The 16,018-nt window shown below is 42.4% G+C and overlaps 1 protein-coding gene and 1 long non-coding RNA gene across 4 annotated transcripts in view; one reads left to right on the top strand and one right to left on the bottom strand.

Moving 5' to 3' along the window:
- LOC144819402 (uncharacterized) overlaps positions 1-8,574 on the bottom strand; it is a 179,483-nt gene extending 170,909 nt beyond the window's left edge. For all 3 annotated transcript variants that reach the window (XR_013607347.1, XR_013607348.1, XR_013607346.1), the window contains exons 1-2: positions 8,466-8,574; positions 7,941-8,045 (exon numbers count right to left, since the gene is read on the bottom strand). This is a non-coding gene — a long non-coding RNA (uncharacterized LOC144819402). The remainder of the gene's footprint in view (positions 1-7,940; positions 8,046-8,465) is intronic.
- Positions 1-16,018, top strand: part of RGS7BP (regulator of G protein signaling 7 binding protein) — an 887,794-nt gene that overhangs the window by 272,355 nt on the left and 599,421 nt on the right. The window lies entirely within an intron of this gene.

The following is a 16,018-nucleotide window of genomic DNA, read 5'->3' on the forward strand; positions in this document are numbered from 1 at the left end:
ATGGAAATATGTTTTCTGTAACAGTCTTTCCTATCTCTGACAGGGGCCAGGGCTTCGCTTCAGTGATTGTTCTCTTTGCTGTTTGTTTACAGCTTTCACAGTTCGTTGTTCTGTGATTGCATAAGTGCTGTTAAATATATTTTGTTTTGCACACTAATAAAATATTTACTGTCCTATCTCAAAAAGCCCTTCTTACATTTTGTTTGCCTGATCTATGAAATATGTTCTTAGCCAAACAGAGAAAATGTAGACATTTTACTAAGGTAGGGCGTGTTCTAGGATATGGTGCTCATCGCGAATAACATCCATGACCAATACGTGATGACTAGCCAAACTATGGCAGTGCACTCCATAAACCAGCAGAGCGTGCCAGTATTAGATTACGGTAATTGCATTGTATTTTAGCATTTATATGCATACTCCTACAATGTGCTGAAGCACACTTTTGGAAGGGTAGCATGCTACACCATGGGGGAGTGCATGGTCGGCAGTGTTGTATTTGTTGTACTCCTATGTAGGAAGCATTTTGGTGTTTTGAGGGACCAGATAAGTGCTCTTTTTGTCGTAGTGGGCTCAGTTGCTGCAAGTGTGATGGAGGAGGCATTGTGAGAAATAGGTGCATGAACTATAGTTAAGGGGAAAACAATGACGTAGCTAAACAGCATTGGCCAAGCCAGATGGTCAGCATGGTGCTCTGTGCATGTATGCCAAAAAAGGTGGTGTAATCGTAGAAGACCTATTAATCCATATTAAAACAGAGATACTGTCAAATGAGTACAATGATGCTAAATGGGGCAGATGGAGGTGGTGGCATGAGCAATAGTCACACACCTTTTTTTAAAGCAGCAAGACTGCCTGCTGTAATACAAATACACTTCATGAGCAACGAAAGAAGTGGAAGATAAATCAAGGTTGGAAACCTACTTCTGATAGACCAGGGGAAGACACTATTTTGATCAAGTGTTCTTTCCTTGTGCACCTCTCATGTTCCATTCCTGAAGGCTCCTAAAGGTGAAAGGTGGATGAGCACCAGTCAGAATGACCCTAAGTCTTCTCAAGGCTCAGACCCTAGCCAACCTGGCATCTTGCACATGCTAGGTTGAGAGATACAGCGCTTGCTGCTCAGACAGCACAAGAACGAATTGGCTTGTCTCGCACTACTCTTATGTCTTCACTCAATCATCCAAGCCCACTACTTTATTTTAGATCCCCACAATCCTTGCTCTTCCTAGGTTTTACATGATGTGGTCAAACTCCTGCTGACTAGAATTTCCTCCACTTTCATTATTAGTTTGGATTGATACTTCATGGTAGAAGAGCGACAGCTAGTGTGGCAAAAGGAGACTTACTCTTCCTCCATTTTCAGCTAGAACAGTATCACGAGCAGCAGTTCGCTTCCACTTTTCCAGATCACCTTGAGTTCTGCAAGCTCTCTCAGTGCTTCGCCTGGAGTTAAGGCCTGCACTGCAGTTAAAGGTACCAGGGAATGAAGGAGCAGCACAGGGTGAACGTTACAGTAGAGTCTAAAGTAATGAAATGATGGATCAGGTGAATCTGCTGAGCCTCTGCAACGTCTGTAATTGAAAAGAAGGGACGTCATATTCATTACTTATAAGTCTTATTCATTACTTATGAATTCCGCACCCCTGCCCACTCTGATATATTCTCCTCTACTTGTCCTTCTTTAACGACTGGCATAGGTTCAAAGGAGTACTTGGAAAGCCAGAATCTTTAGTGGCAGCTGGGATGGCTCGGTGTACTTGAATTTACAGCATTTGTGCGGACGTTCATAGCATATTGGTGGTGTCCTCCTCAGTAATGACTGCAGTAAAGAAGAGGGAGATAAAAGCAATGCACTGCCCTGTAGGAGTCAAGGTAACATCTTTTCCTGTGGGATGTACCAGGGATGGTTATGCAGCCCTCCTTTCCCTGAGGGACTGACTGAGAGGGCTTGTCACCTCTCAAGTCCTCTACCACAGTCCCCGTTATATAAAACCCTTGAATACTTTGTACATTAGTGTGCAGTGCATAAAGAGAATTATCGCACAGACTACATATTTTCCTGCTACATCCCTGCTGGAGTCTTAGCATGGTCTCTCCACATTATAATGAACGTAGGTGGAAGGGGAGCAGAACATGTGCTGTGCTAAAATATAACATACTTATGCACTTGGACTTAAATACAGTATTCCATTTTCAGTTAAAATATCTCTGTCCTCCATAAAAAACACTTTTTTCACCCAGGTGAACTATATATGCAGTGGAATCCAACTGCTATAATCAAGGTGATAACCAGCCACTGTATTGGCGGATCATAGAAACGGCTGTTGTAAGTTATGTGCAATCATTAAAAATGTACAGGGAGACAGTAGGCTGACTTCCCAATCATAGACGTGTGGCATAATCTTCATTAATTATTATGTTCCCAGCCCGACCTGCACTGATCAATTCTGATCTACTCAGCTTTGTGTGAAGACTTTCATAGGTTCAGGCTGGGGAGGCTTGTAATGCTAGAACTTTTAATTATATTCAGTATGTCTTCCCATGCATAGTTAAGAGAGTGCTAAAATCCAAAGTCGTCTTGCATAGCACCTTAATTTAACTTTTCCAGGATGAAAACATGTTAACACTTGATCTCATGCAAGCCCCACTAACGTGGGGCTTAGTGAGGTCGTGCTTTAACACTCGATATAGTGGCAGAATACTGCCTTTGTATCCCTTTTTAGGTCTTGGCCTGACGTAAGCAGCACATGCGCTGCACTCGTCATACGAGGTGGCATCAATACGATTCCAGATGCCCTCTCCCAGCTCCGCCTTCATTTTTGATTCGTGCGCGACGTTTTGTGTCACAAATTATGCCAAAGGCAGTGCAATGATTGCACTGAAGGCATGTCAAGCGCTGCTTGTTGCCACCCTGTCTCCTTTTATCCACACCCAGCGGGATTGGATCTCTTACTGGCGCCGGGAGACAGTGTCTCCTAATTATCCGCGTGTTTATTTTTGCATCGCGCTTTCACTCAAAGTGAAAGCGCAATGCAATTATAAACAAGTGTCTGCCTTTACCAAAGCTGAGAGCTTGTCACTTAAACGCTTCGAGAAGGAGACTTTCCCGGGGAGACAGTCGATGCTGTTGCAGATCGCTGGCACACGCAACCCGGATGGTTAATCCTTCACACGTCTGTGGACAGGCAGCATGCGCCCGTCAGTCAGGCGCTGACCTTCTCGCGCGCAACCAGATCCAAATTAAGGTTACAATGTTTACGGGTCTAGACGTTCTCTTTGTGATTTCACAATTCCAACCTGCGTGGAGTGTTAAGTTTAAAACAATACACAGTCCGGTGATAAAGCACCCCTAAGTCATATGCATAACATTCCTGTCTGTTAAAAGAAGTTTGACTTAACCAAATGACTCAGTGTGTGGGGAGAATCGCTTTAAAAAACACATCACCCTGAATCAAGGAACGTAGACTTGTTTTATCCAATGAATGACCTTGTGTTTTTTAGGTCTCGGCCTGACGTAAGCAGCGAGACCGCGCTGATCTTCTTGCGCGGTCTCACAGGACTGGCTGGCCTCCCCTGTCACCGGCTGAGCGGCCCATCGTGGCCACCCCTGAACAGACGGTGCGTTCCAACCTGGAATAGCAAAAAGGTTGCGGGGAGCCGGTGCGTCGCCCAGGGGGCGTTTAATGTGAAGCGGCAGGGGTCCGGGGATGTCAATATGTGAACCGGGCCATCAGCACTTAGTTCTATAGAAAATCAAATATTCAAAGGTGTCAAAAGTGGAGCTTTTACTACTGCCTCGGGTGTGCACCGCCTTTTTCTCCTCAGTCCTTCTCTTCCCACATGCCTTTCAGTCTTACCTCCGTGTATTTCATTCCATTCTCTTTTCTTGGCAAACCCATGGGCTTTAGCACCTGACTAACCCTGCATTGTCTTTCTGTACCATGGCCCTGGTAGGAAGTGTCTGGCGGAATCCATCAATGTTTGGATGATTGGTAGTGGCCATTTGTGTCTGGGTTTTGTATGTCCCATGGCCCTCTAGTCTCATGGCAGTTTGACAGTGTGCAACCCTCCTTGAGTGACTAGGCAAACAGGTACTTTCTTTTCACACCAGCTACAACAAACTGTTCCATTTTAATAATTGGAACTCGGAGCCCTCTCCTGTGAACAGAGTCCTGCCCTTTCAAAGCATGCCACAAGCATGCGAACAAAGCAAACACAAGGAAATGATGGACGGAGTGCTGAAACATTTCAAACACTCCCCCCCCAGTCACAGATCTAGGTTGAATCAATCATCATTCTTTAGCTCACTTTGCCACCCCAGTTCAGACACAGCTAAAGTCAAAACAGTCTTGACCCTGTGCCTCATGGGAACAGTCCATCCCAAACTGCCAAGCCATGTCTTCCCTAGACCGGAAACAAGCATCCTGGGACCGGTTTCGGGCTAACAGCCCTCATCAGCCAGGCTAGCTTGAATCCAGTGGCAAAGTGAGCAAGGGACTCATGTCTGGGCATACCCTGCCAAATTAGGGCGAACAAAGCAAACACAAGATGATGGACGGAGTGCTGAAACTTTTCAAAACTCACCCCCAGTCACATATCTGTGTTGAATCCATCATCATTCTTTAGCTCACTTTGCCACCCCAGTTCAGACACAGCTAAATGCAAATCTGTTTTGACCCTGGGCCTCTTAGGAGCAGTTCAGCCCGAATTGCCAAGCCATTTCTTCCCTGGACAGGGAAACTAGCATCCTGGGACCGGTTCAGGCTAACAGCCCTTATCAGCCAGGCTAACTTGAATCCAATGGCAAAGTGAGCAAGGGACTCATGTCTGGGCAAACCCTGCCAAATTAGGGCGAACAAAGCAAACACAAGGAGATGATGGACGGAGTGCTGAAACTTTTCAAACACTCACCCCCAGTCACTGGGTTGAATCCATCATCATTCTTTAGCTCATTTTGCCACCCCAGTTCAGACACAGCTAAATGCAAATTAGTCTTGACCCTGGGCCTCATGGGAACAGTGCAGCCCGAACTGCCAAACCATGTCTTCCCTGGACCGGAAACAAGCACCCTGGGACCGGTTTCGGACTAACAGCCCTCATCAGCCAGGCTAGCTTGAATCCAGTGGCAAAGTGAGCAAGGGACCCACGTCTGGGCATACCCATAATTGAAGCAACCGTTTTGAAGAACTTCTCAGGATGGCAGTAGGGGAATACAAGCTAATGAAGGACCACCTCTGTCCATGAATGGAACCCCTTACCAGAACGTACCTGCCTAGAAGGTCAGTCTTGGTCTGCTCCACCATCAGGGTGAAGGATTTATGGAGGAGGATCGCCAACCACTTAGTATTGGTGGAAAAGCCTGAGCTGAACACCCTTTAGAAACTGTGCCTGGCCAGAAAGTCACAGTTGTTACCCAGAAGGCATGGTTCCTGTAAATGCAAGGTATTAGGGGAACCACATTTAATGAAGTGCATGGTGGCCCCTTGTAATTCTGTTGTTCAGCTCATTGATGTTCCAGGACAGGATCATATATGTAATAGAAGTTGCCTCTTCTGTACAGTTGGCCATTTAGGTTGTATAAATAATTAGTGAGATGAAATCACATCTGTAACATAAAACTTAGAAGAGCTATAAAGAAACTGAGCCCCACCTCCAACTCTTGCTCCTCCCTACACACTTCCACCCCAGACATGAGATTAGTATGCTATATAAAATATAAAAAACAGTATTTGTAGTTGGTCCTCTCAAGAATGTGCCATGCACAACAAGTTAGGAATTGGAGCCTAGTTAGGCAGGGGAGGGTGCTGGGCCAGGGGCGCTAAAGGGAAGCATACTAATCTCATCAAAAATGGGCATGAAAGAAGGGCCATCCACCTCTATGCCTGTTTGCTAACGTAAAAGATAATTAAAGGTTACTGTAGGGTTTTGATATTGGACTACGGATGTGTCTGGGGTGGAAGTGTGGAAATATATATATATATATATATATATATATATATATATATTTATATATATCGTTCCTTGTGCTGCTCTGGTCACGGACAAGGCGCTGCTTGCAGCTGTGCGTAGTCTTGCGGCTGAGCACAGCCGCCGATTAGTTCCAAAACCATCTACCTCACGGGAAACAAAGATCGCACTCCGATATGGTGCAAAAATTAAGGATCATTTATTGTCATAATACTCCATAAGGATAAAAGCACACCAATGCGTTTGTAACTCCCCCGAGTTCTTGTTCACGGTAACGCCCATAGTTTGTTCAGCAATATTTAACAAGTGCTCAATGGCTAACATCATTTCCTGCTGTGAACCACTATGGGCATTATGGTCTTTGTAGTGCATATGGAAACATTACATTTTGTTACGGAATGTGTTCGTGAGTAAAGAAAAATAAATAAAGCAAATGAAAAAACATGAAAATTAGAGGGCCACATTCAGAGAAGGAGTTCAAGGCATATTTTGAGATATTGAATAAAACACCAGCCAACTTCAAATTCACGAATGAATTGAGTGTAAAACAAGTAACCTTTCTAGATACTGAAATCTACATTGAGGCAAACCAGTTACAGACAACGTTACATAGAAAAAAGACAGCAACAAATGCAACATTACATGCCAGCAGTTTTCACCAGCAATGTCTTTTTCAAACTATACCATACGGCAAATTTTTAAGATTGCTCAGAATTTCCTCTGAGGAAGACCAGTGGCTGAAACAAAGTGAATCTACCTCAAAAATATTCGAAAGGAGAGGATATTCTAAGACAGTAAAGACCTAGAAGAGTCCCACAACACTCAACTATTGAGAAACCCTTTGGTGTATTTTCCCTATAACTCAAGATATCAACGAAATACAGAAATGTACAGTGTTAAATAATAAAAACATATAGTATACAAATTATGAATAACAGAACAATGTGTTGGGTGTATTAAAAACCGGTTCAATTTATTATAAATCAATAAAAACAATGTGCGATAGCATAATTATAGTACCAAATTACAAATACAATTCTGGTTAAAAATTATCATTATTAAAAAATACACAATTTTGAACATGTAAACAAAAGTCACAGTTGTTGGGGTTGTCGACGCAGCGTTTCGGTGTATAAGGATACCACCTTCATCAGGACAAACAGTTCTATGCAAAAGAATATTACAATTAGAAACATACAATGATTCATAAAGGTTGAGCATTTCTTTAAAAACACATAACTATTCTGGGGCACATGTTTATTACATATATTGCATTGTTCACTATTCTTAGTCAAAATGGGACTTTCTCGTTGGTACATCATACTAGTATATGGGTTACAGTGGGCTATACACCAGGGTTCTCAACTGTAGTGACACAACGTCACCATTTTTGGTAGCTTCTAAGAGACAATCATGACGCATACCTGTGAATTAATTTTAACTGTTCCTCTCTTTATGAATTTGGAGGAAGGGTTGGATAGGTATCATTCAATTATTCAGAAGTCTGGTCTGTTTATTTCCAGAATGCTGTACCTGTTCTGAGAAGAGTATAAAACCATTTAGCTGTAGATTCTCTGTATGGGTTGCAAATTTTATCAGAAAGGGCCCCTTGCCATTAGTTGGCCTGTATTAGTTACCTTTATAAATCAGGAACTCAATGGTGAAGAGCGTATTGCTGGAGGGGGGCCACCGTATTATTGCACAGACTCACTAAAATAAAATGAAATATTGTTTTACTAGTTGTTATTTAAACAAGTTCTGGGACTGAGTGCTTGTATATAGCAAAACAGGAGGAAATGATACACAGGGTAAATTTACTTAGTATGGAAGGTCGTTAAAACTGCAGGTAGTTTTTTGTACATAACAAGAGAAATGAATCATAAAAGGCTGTATTTAGCCATGATTAGGCTGCAAGTTTGTTTGAACAAATTGTGATTCCCTTAGTAGGATTATTAATGGTATATACTCACCCACAAATCGGGGTTATATGGCCCTCAATGCAGCGTCACTGGATTCCTTTAACTATAATCACAGCGTTTTGATTTCTTTTCTACAGTGTCTTTCTTCAATTTGACCTGTAAGGAATTATATTGTAAGTGTTGTTTTATTTGTATGCCATGCCTATACTACTCAATTTGAGGGCAGATGTGATTTTCATTCAGTACATTGCCTAAATATTGGAAGTAATGCCATAGTGCAATCTTCATTGAATTTTGGTAGCTAAACCACTGTTATTCGTTGCCAGGCTTGAAAAGAGCATTAGTTCTCCTTTCCTTATAATCATGTGAGACACATGTTTTACGACAGATTTCTTATCTTAATTGGTATTTTCTCATGATATATAACGAGGGAACTGTCTATCTTTGCTTCTTATCGGGACGACAGTCTATCCCTTTCTATGCTGGTAACCGCCGGCGTCTACCCGATAGTTATTAACGGCTTAGAGTTATGTGGGGGTGTTGTTTCGTTTCTAGCTATATCGGCATCGTTCTTACCTTATAAAGAGTAATCGGCCTCCCTGCTCCCCTCGCAGCTCCTCTCGTAGCTTCATTCGTATGTAGTTCGCCAGTAATGTTAAGCTAGCGTTTGGCTGGTCTGTTATTTAAGCCAATTCTCGCGGGAAAATGATCAATTAGGTTAGCGCGGGAGAAATGACGATTCATTCACGTTAATTGCAAGCGCCACTCGTACTTATTGAACTACAATTGTAGTTCGGGCCGATTTTATAGCATTCTCTGTTTACTAATTATCACATGTTAACAGAAGCAAACTTGGACGTTTTACTTCATATAATACAGCATTAGTTTTATGTTTGTTTTTATGTCAATGTAACTCCACTGTTATTTAAGCCAAAATCCTGCGGGAATAATAACAATAGGTTGGCGCGGGTGGTTGACGATTTCTTCACTTTACTTGCATGCGCCGCTAGTACTTATTGAACTACAATTGTAGTTCGGGCCGGTTATATTGCTTTCTATGTTTATTTATTGTCGCATGATATCAATATTAAACTAGGACGTTTTAATTCCTGTAACGCAGCATTAGTTTTATGTTTGTTTTTTTGCCAAAATACACTGCCTAAAACGTTATTATTAAACTCAAGTCTATGGTGTCCGCAAGTTTCATTTCTATGCATGCGGATTCTTCTGAGTTCTGATCAATTTTTGTTGGGGCCCTAAATTAGATGTAGCGCTCAAGTTTTTGCACGGTATTAGGAGCAGTGCAGACGCTTACTATTATTGGTCATAGCGCTCCCTACTGTTTGTTCACAAGTCTCACGATGATGGTGATTATATGCTTACATAAAGTGAGGATAGAAATCATACACAGTTACAATTGAGTCTACTAGTTATGGGATAACATTGGTATGAACAATACCCCGGGTATGCAATATTTTCTTATCACAGACTATGAATTACAGCTAATGTGATGAAATTAAATATACTACCGTATTTATTTCTTACTAATGCGAGGTGCTATTAAAACCACGCATAAACTGTTTATTAAGTGACCATTATCTAATAATTGCATGTTTATAGAATTCTTTCCCAGTCCTCTTTTGATTTTAATCCATCTTTTACTGAATTAAATCTTGACATAAAAAACTGTTCACGTTTTTTACGTTTGGTATTAATGTCGCCACCTCTCATGTTTTGAGTTATTATTTCTAGTCCACACCATCTTATATCTTCTAACGTGTGGCACGCTGATTTCCAGTGGTCTGTAAGAGGAGCACCTATTTTATTACAGCGAATGGCAGACTTATGTTCATTGAGTCTTAACCTGATTTCACGGGATGTTTCACCGATGTATATGTGATCGCATGGACATTTGATTAAATATACCATATTTTTGGATCTGCAGTTTATGAAAGATTTAATGTTATGTTTTATTTTTTTGTGTTCAACAAATTGGCCCTTGATTATCTTGCAGCAATTCGAGCAGTTGCTGCATGGGAAAGTACCAACGGGGAGTGGATTATTATCCACAGTCCTTTGAGTTTGGTTGACTTCTCTATAAGTGTGGACTAAGCTGTTTCTGATCGTCCTATTTCTTCTGAAGGCAAACATTGGTTTTGGAATTTGTTTTTTGTTCTTTTTAGTTACAAGGTTCCAATTTCGGTTAATTATATTTTTGATCTTATTGCTTATTCCACTGTAGTTTGTTACAAAAACTAGCCTTTTTTCTGTTTGAGTGTCTTTGGTTTTTTCTTGGAAAAGGTGTTCTCTTTGAAGTATCTGGCCCTTTTTAAGGCTTGTTTAACCATCCTTTTTGGATATCCTCTGTCAGTTAATTTTTTAGATAGAATATCAGCATGATATAAAAAGTCTTTGTTTTGGGAACAATTTCGTTTCAATCTTAAAAATTGTCCGAACGGAATGTTGTTTTTCTGACAGGGTGGGTGGTTGCTTTGATAGTGTAGCATGGTGTTTCTGTCTGTTTTTTTGGTAAATAATTCAACTTGTAAAATACCGGAAGTATGTTTAATTACTATGTCTAAAAATTCGCATTTTTGTTGATCATAATGGCTAGTAAATCTCAGATTTTTATCCCCTAGGTTTAACCAGGAGATGAAGTCTTCTAAACTTTCTGCCGAACCTGTCCAGATAAAAAAGATATCATCAATATATCTGGACCATATATTATATTTTCAAAAAAGGGAGCAATTGAATAAAAAATGTGCACTTCCTCAAACTGAGCTACGTATAGGCATGCTAAGCTGGGAGCACAAGTGGCTCCCATGCTGGTGCCCTTGGTTTGTTTGTACAATTCATTTCCAAATAAAAAAATATTATTTTTCAGGACCATGGTGACACAGTCGATTATAAAAGATTCGTGAGATGTTAAGTCACGATCTTCCTGACATAGTAGGTTGTTGATCATCTCTATAGTATTGTCTTGAGGTATGTTTGTGTATAATGCTTCTATGTCTAGTGTAACTAGATATTGTGTGTTAGGGTTAAAAGGTAAATTCTCTACTTTTTGAATAATCGCCGCGGTGTCTTTAATATATGCTTTCTGTTTGGTTACATATGGTTGAAGAAAGGTGTCGGCATATTTACTCAGTGGTTCTGTGGTAAATAAATAAATAATACCCTATTTTTGAATGTATAAATGAATAACAGATAGCTCAATAGATAAGAGTCAAGATTCGAGGTAGTAGGAGTTTTGCAGGTTTAATACAGCATAAGGACAGGAACAGGACGACCTGCACGGGAATAGGATGGCAGCTGCCGGGGCCAGGATCGGGACAAGGAAACGGAACGGATAATTTTTTAATAACAGTACATGAGCATATATACATAGCGCAAACACATAGCATTACATTGCAATAGGCGTAGCAGTGGGTGGAGCAAGAGGCGTGACGCGTAGCAGTCGCGAAAGATAAGGGTGAAAAGAGGTGTAACAGGGCGTATACATAGACATGTGATGCAAACGTAACAGAATATGTCATGAATGGGGCGGAAACCATGGAGGGGGCTACCTAAGGAGCCGGGACCTCTAACCTGATGGTGCGCGCAAACTGGCAATGACGTATCACTAGGAGAAGCTGGGGGCTTCGAACTCTGTGCTAGGAGCAGAGACTGAAGTCTGGAGAGTCAGGGCGACATGTACCTAAACAGTATCTAGTATCTGATGTTTAGAGAACATGTTGATATAAACTAGAAGTCAGGAGGGGAAAGGCTAACAGACACTAAGACTGGACCATGCATTATTCTACATGTAGTGCGTGATGAAGAATATTAAATGACCATTAATACAGTATTTCTCTAACATGGGGCCGTAAAGGCTAGACAATGACGGTAACTATTGATGCGATTCAGTAGCTTAGGAATGCAGAGAAGGAGGGCTGTACTGATAACTCGAATCATAACATACTCTTGGCAGACTCAGAGGCAGAGCCAAGCTGAGCCGGGCACTGCGAGGCAGGAAATAAGTGAAGGGTCGAGGATACAGGTGGGGGCTGTATCGCTCCTCAGCGAGGCTTCAGGGGACAGGAGCTGAATCTGGTGTCCGGGCCCTTTTGAGGCCTAGAAACGGGGACTTTACAATGGAATAACGTGCACACTGAGAAACGTGGCAACGTAGCTTTACATAGGCCTGATATTCGTAGTATTCACGAGAACTGGAAACTGCCATACTAGAGGTGGACACAACTGTAATTGCGTCTTTAATCAAACATGGGGAATAACATATGCATATTAATCATGCACATATAACATATGATGGATGACATGTAGGGACACAGAACATGGCAAAATTTACTTTTCCACATTCCCTCCTTGTCACTACGTTTCATCAGGAAACATCAATATTCATGATACCATCTATCATTTCATACAGTATCATTTGCTCGTCTCGAATTGTCTTGGAACGGGATTTAGAACGGGGCTTGGGACTAGGAATACAAGAGGTAGCACAAATGCCGCAAATCGCAGGGCCACATTGTATACAGAGGCAGCAACTGAATATGATCGCTACTGCAATACCTAGAAAGGACAAGACTTTCCATCCCCAGGCGGAAATTATATTCCAGAACCAACCGGACCATGTCCAGGTGCCTGGATTTTGGTGTAACAGATGAGCAATTTTATGGAGTCTGGTTATAGCTGAATAGACAGACGGCGCGTTATTTGGAATGAAAATGCAGCAACTAGATCCGATGACTCTACAGGCCCGCCCCTATCGGCCAATATGACGTCAAGGACGAGACGATTCTGGAGCACGACAATTCTCATAAAGGATTGTTCTTCGGTTAAATTACTTAGAGCAGAAGTAGTCTCAATTACTACTGCTTCGAGGGTTCTGGTTAATCTACGTATCAGTTTACTATTCACAACTGTACCTAAATAAGGAAAGACACCTTTATTGATATCTATATATTGTTCTAGAACAGTTTCAGTATAATCGACAATCGGGAGGTTTCTCTTGTGTCTAGTATGTACTAGGTGGGAATTCCTATGGTAATCGGGTGGGGCTAGAAAAACCGGTGGCAGTAGGAAGGCAATGTAACAGGTTCCCTCCCAATCGAGGGGCAGACGAACATATGCGGTCTGACCACAAATAAAATAAGAATGACGTGAAGCTTTGAAAATAGATTTCCTACTGTCACTATACTTGACAATAGTAGTACAATCACTATGTCCTACGTGTACGGAACCATTATTTCGGACACATAATTCGCCCTTGACTGGTAGTACTGAAATTGCAGGTAAATCTGGAGTGGAATCAGACTGAACATTCAGGACCATGAGATTCGAAGAATAATTACCTAAATTGTACACTTCATTTTCTAGATCTAACCCGGTTCTGTGGGGGAGACCTTGCTTGTCTGGAAAACATGTACTGTTAAGAAAAGACATATCTGTTGAGGATGACGTTAACGTGGACCATGCTCCACACGAACCATTATGTGAAAATGGATAAGGAAAAAGTGGCAGAACTCCCTTCGTTGTCTGGAAAGGGGGGAGTCGACCACATACCCAACAATTAGTGGCATTGCTGGTCTGGTGTGAGTAATGTAACATGCGGATGAAAGTATTATTTCGCATAGCGAGGCGGTAAGAGAGTTCATGAGGAGGCAGATCACTAAACGTGTGCTCTACTGTAACATTAGAAGACGTATTTACATGAGAAACTAGAAAATACAGGCAAAAGGCATAACTGGTGCAGGAAATCATAATGCTGAGAAATAATATGAAACATAGAAAAATGATACATCGGATTGAGTTTTGACTAACTCTCTCACTATGGGGGTCTATTTTATACATGTCAGAAACAGTCTAACCGTTTCACCTAGGGGAGGACTTAGACAATCAAACTGGCTGACTTATTTTACTAGACCGGAGTTTCAACTTATACTCCTGCTGCGGAGTTTTCTCTAACAGGGGAGGGTTTGTAGCAATGTCTTTTGCGGGACAGTCCTTAAGAATAGTACTTTGGCAATCCTTCAAATCCTGGGAAAGGTTCTTTGAGACGGGTTTTAGTCCATAAAACTTCTTTATATGTGAAAGGTGCACCCAGCCTTTGCGACCCTCCAACTTCACGGCCGTACGGGTGGCGAGGAGGACCTGTCGGGGCTCCTTCCAGCGTGGCTCCAACGGACTTGAGCGGTCAAAATTGCGAACCAAGACCATGGATCCTGGAACGATTTCATGCGGTGCCACCTCGGTATTGTCTGGAAATGCGGCGGCAACCTGTGAACGACAAGAGTTGAGGGCAGACATCAAGGAAGCTAGGTAATCTGTCAGCATATTACTTGAAACATCGGTAATACTTCGGGGTCTAGGAGTACCCCACATGTTAGGGGGGCGGCCGAAAACGACCTCATACGGGGACAGACCTGATCTGGAATGTGCGACCATGCGCATATAAAACAGGGCAACTGGCAGAGCTACTAGCCAGTCCACACCTTTCTCTTTACAAATTTTTGCGATGCGAATTTTCAGGGTCTGGTTATGTCTCTCTACGAGACCTGCTGCTTCAGGATGGCGTACACAATGGAACTTCCACTGGTACCCTAACAAAAGGGAAACGTGCTTCATTAACTCTGATGAGAACGGCTGGCCGTTATCAGAATATACGACCCTAGGGAGTCCATAACGGGGGAAGAACTCACGAACCAACTGCTTGGCAGTGGTCGCGGCTGTGTAATCTGGGACTGGATATGCTTCTGTCCACCTGGACAAAGCGCATACAACTACAAGGACATACTTGAAACCTCGACATCGCTCCATCTGAATATAATCCATCTGGAGGACTTCAAAAGGGTGGTCAGGAGGCTGGAATCCCCCTTGTTCCACCGGGACACTTTTACCTGGATTAAACTGACAACATATCATACAGGTACGGACTTTCTGCTTGGCTGCAGCTCGTAAATGCTTGTTGAACCAAATGTTCTGGATACTGTCTAGCATAGCTTTTTCTCCTAAATGTGCTGGACTATGTGCGGTATTGATAATGACTTGAACCATAGAGTCGGGGAGAAACCATGTGGCTCTACCCTTCGTTACCCATCCCTGATCTGTCTGGACCCCTCCTTGTTCGGACCATTTCTTGATTTCATCGGGAGTAGCGTGTAACTGGATATCTATGACATCTTGAGTAGGGTCCTTAACTGTCATACATGTAGTCGGATCTGGAGTGTGTGTCATGTTAACTGGAGTGTCTGGAGTCTGTGCTGTAAGCTTGGCTGTGCGATCTGCTAGATCGTTACCCTGGGAAATAGTGTCAGTAACTTTCGTATGTGCTTTGCATTTCATGATAGCAATGGATGTCGGTAAATGTATGGCATCTAACAGAGCTTGAATAAGGAGACCATGCTGAATCTTGGTTCCATGAGAAGTCATGAAACCTCTCTCCTGCCAGAGCACTCCAAAGTCGTGTACGACTCCGAATGCGTAGCGTGAATCTGTGTAAACATTAACTTTCCGGTTCTTAGCGTGTATGCAGGCTTGTGTCAGAGCAACTAGCTCTGCTGCTTGAGCGGACAGGGTGTCAATACGGTGTGTCTCAATAACTTCGGTGTCGGTAGTCACTGCATACGCGGCGACTAGTTCTCCTGTACTTATTCTCATACATGAACCATCCACATAAAGTGTCAGGTCGGGATCTGGTAACGGAATATCTGTCAGATCTTGTCTTGGCTTTGTCGTAATGTTAACTACTTCCACACAGTCATGTGCGGCAGAATTCGAAGTAACTGATGGTAACAATGTAGCAGGGCTCAGGATGTTGCAGCGTCTGATTTCTATGTGTGGCTGGAACAGTGTCAATTCATAACCTGTTAAACGTGCAATTGTCAAGTGCTGAGTCTGTGTTCGGTTTAAAAGAACTTCCACGGAGTGTGGAACTTGTACTGTCAGAGAGTGTCCTAAGACTATGGAATCACTTTGTCTGATAGCTAGTGCTGTGGCTGCAACTGACTTGAGGCACGCAGGCAGAGCCTGGGCTACAGGATCTAATGTGCTCGAAAAATAAGCACATGGCTTGTATTGTCCTGCTTGATCTTGTGTGAGAACAGATAATGCTGTACCTTCGCGTTCTG

This window comes from Lissotriton helveticus, chromosome 2_1 (assembly GCF_964261635.1).
Source record: "Lissotriton helveticus chromosome 2_1, aLisHel1.1, whole genome shotgun sequence".
NCBI classification, from domain to species: domain Eukaryota; kingdom Metazoa; phylum Chordata; class Amphibia; order Caudata; family Salamandridae; genus Lissotriton; species Lissotriton helveticus.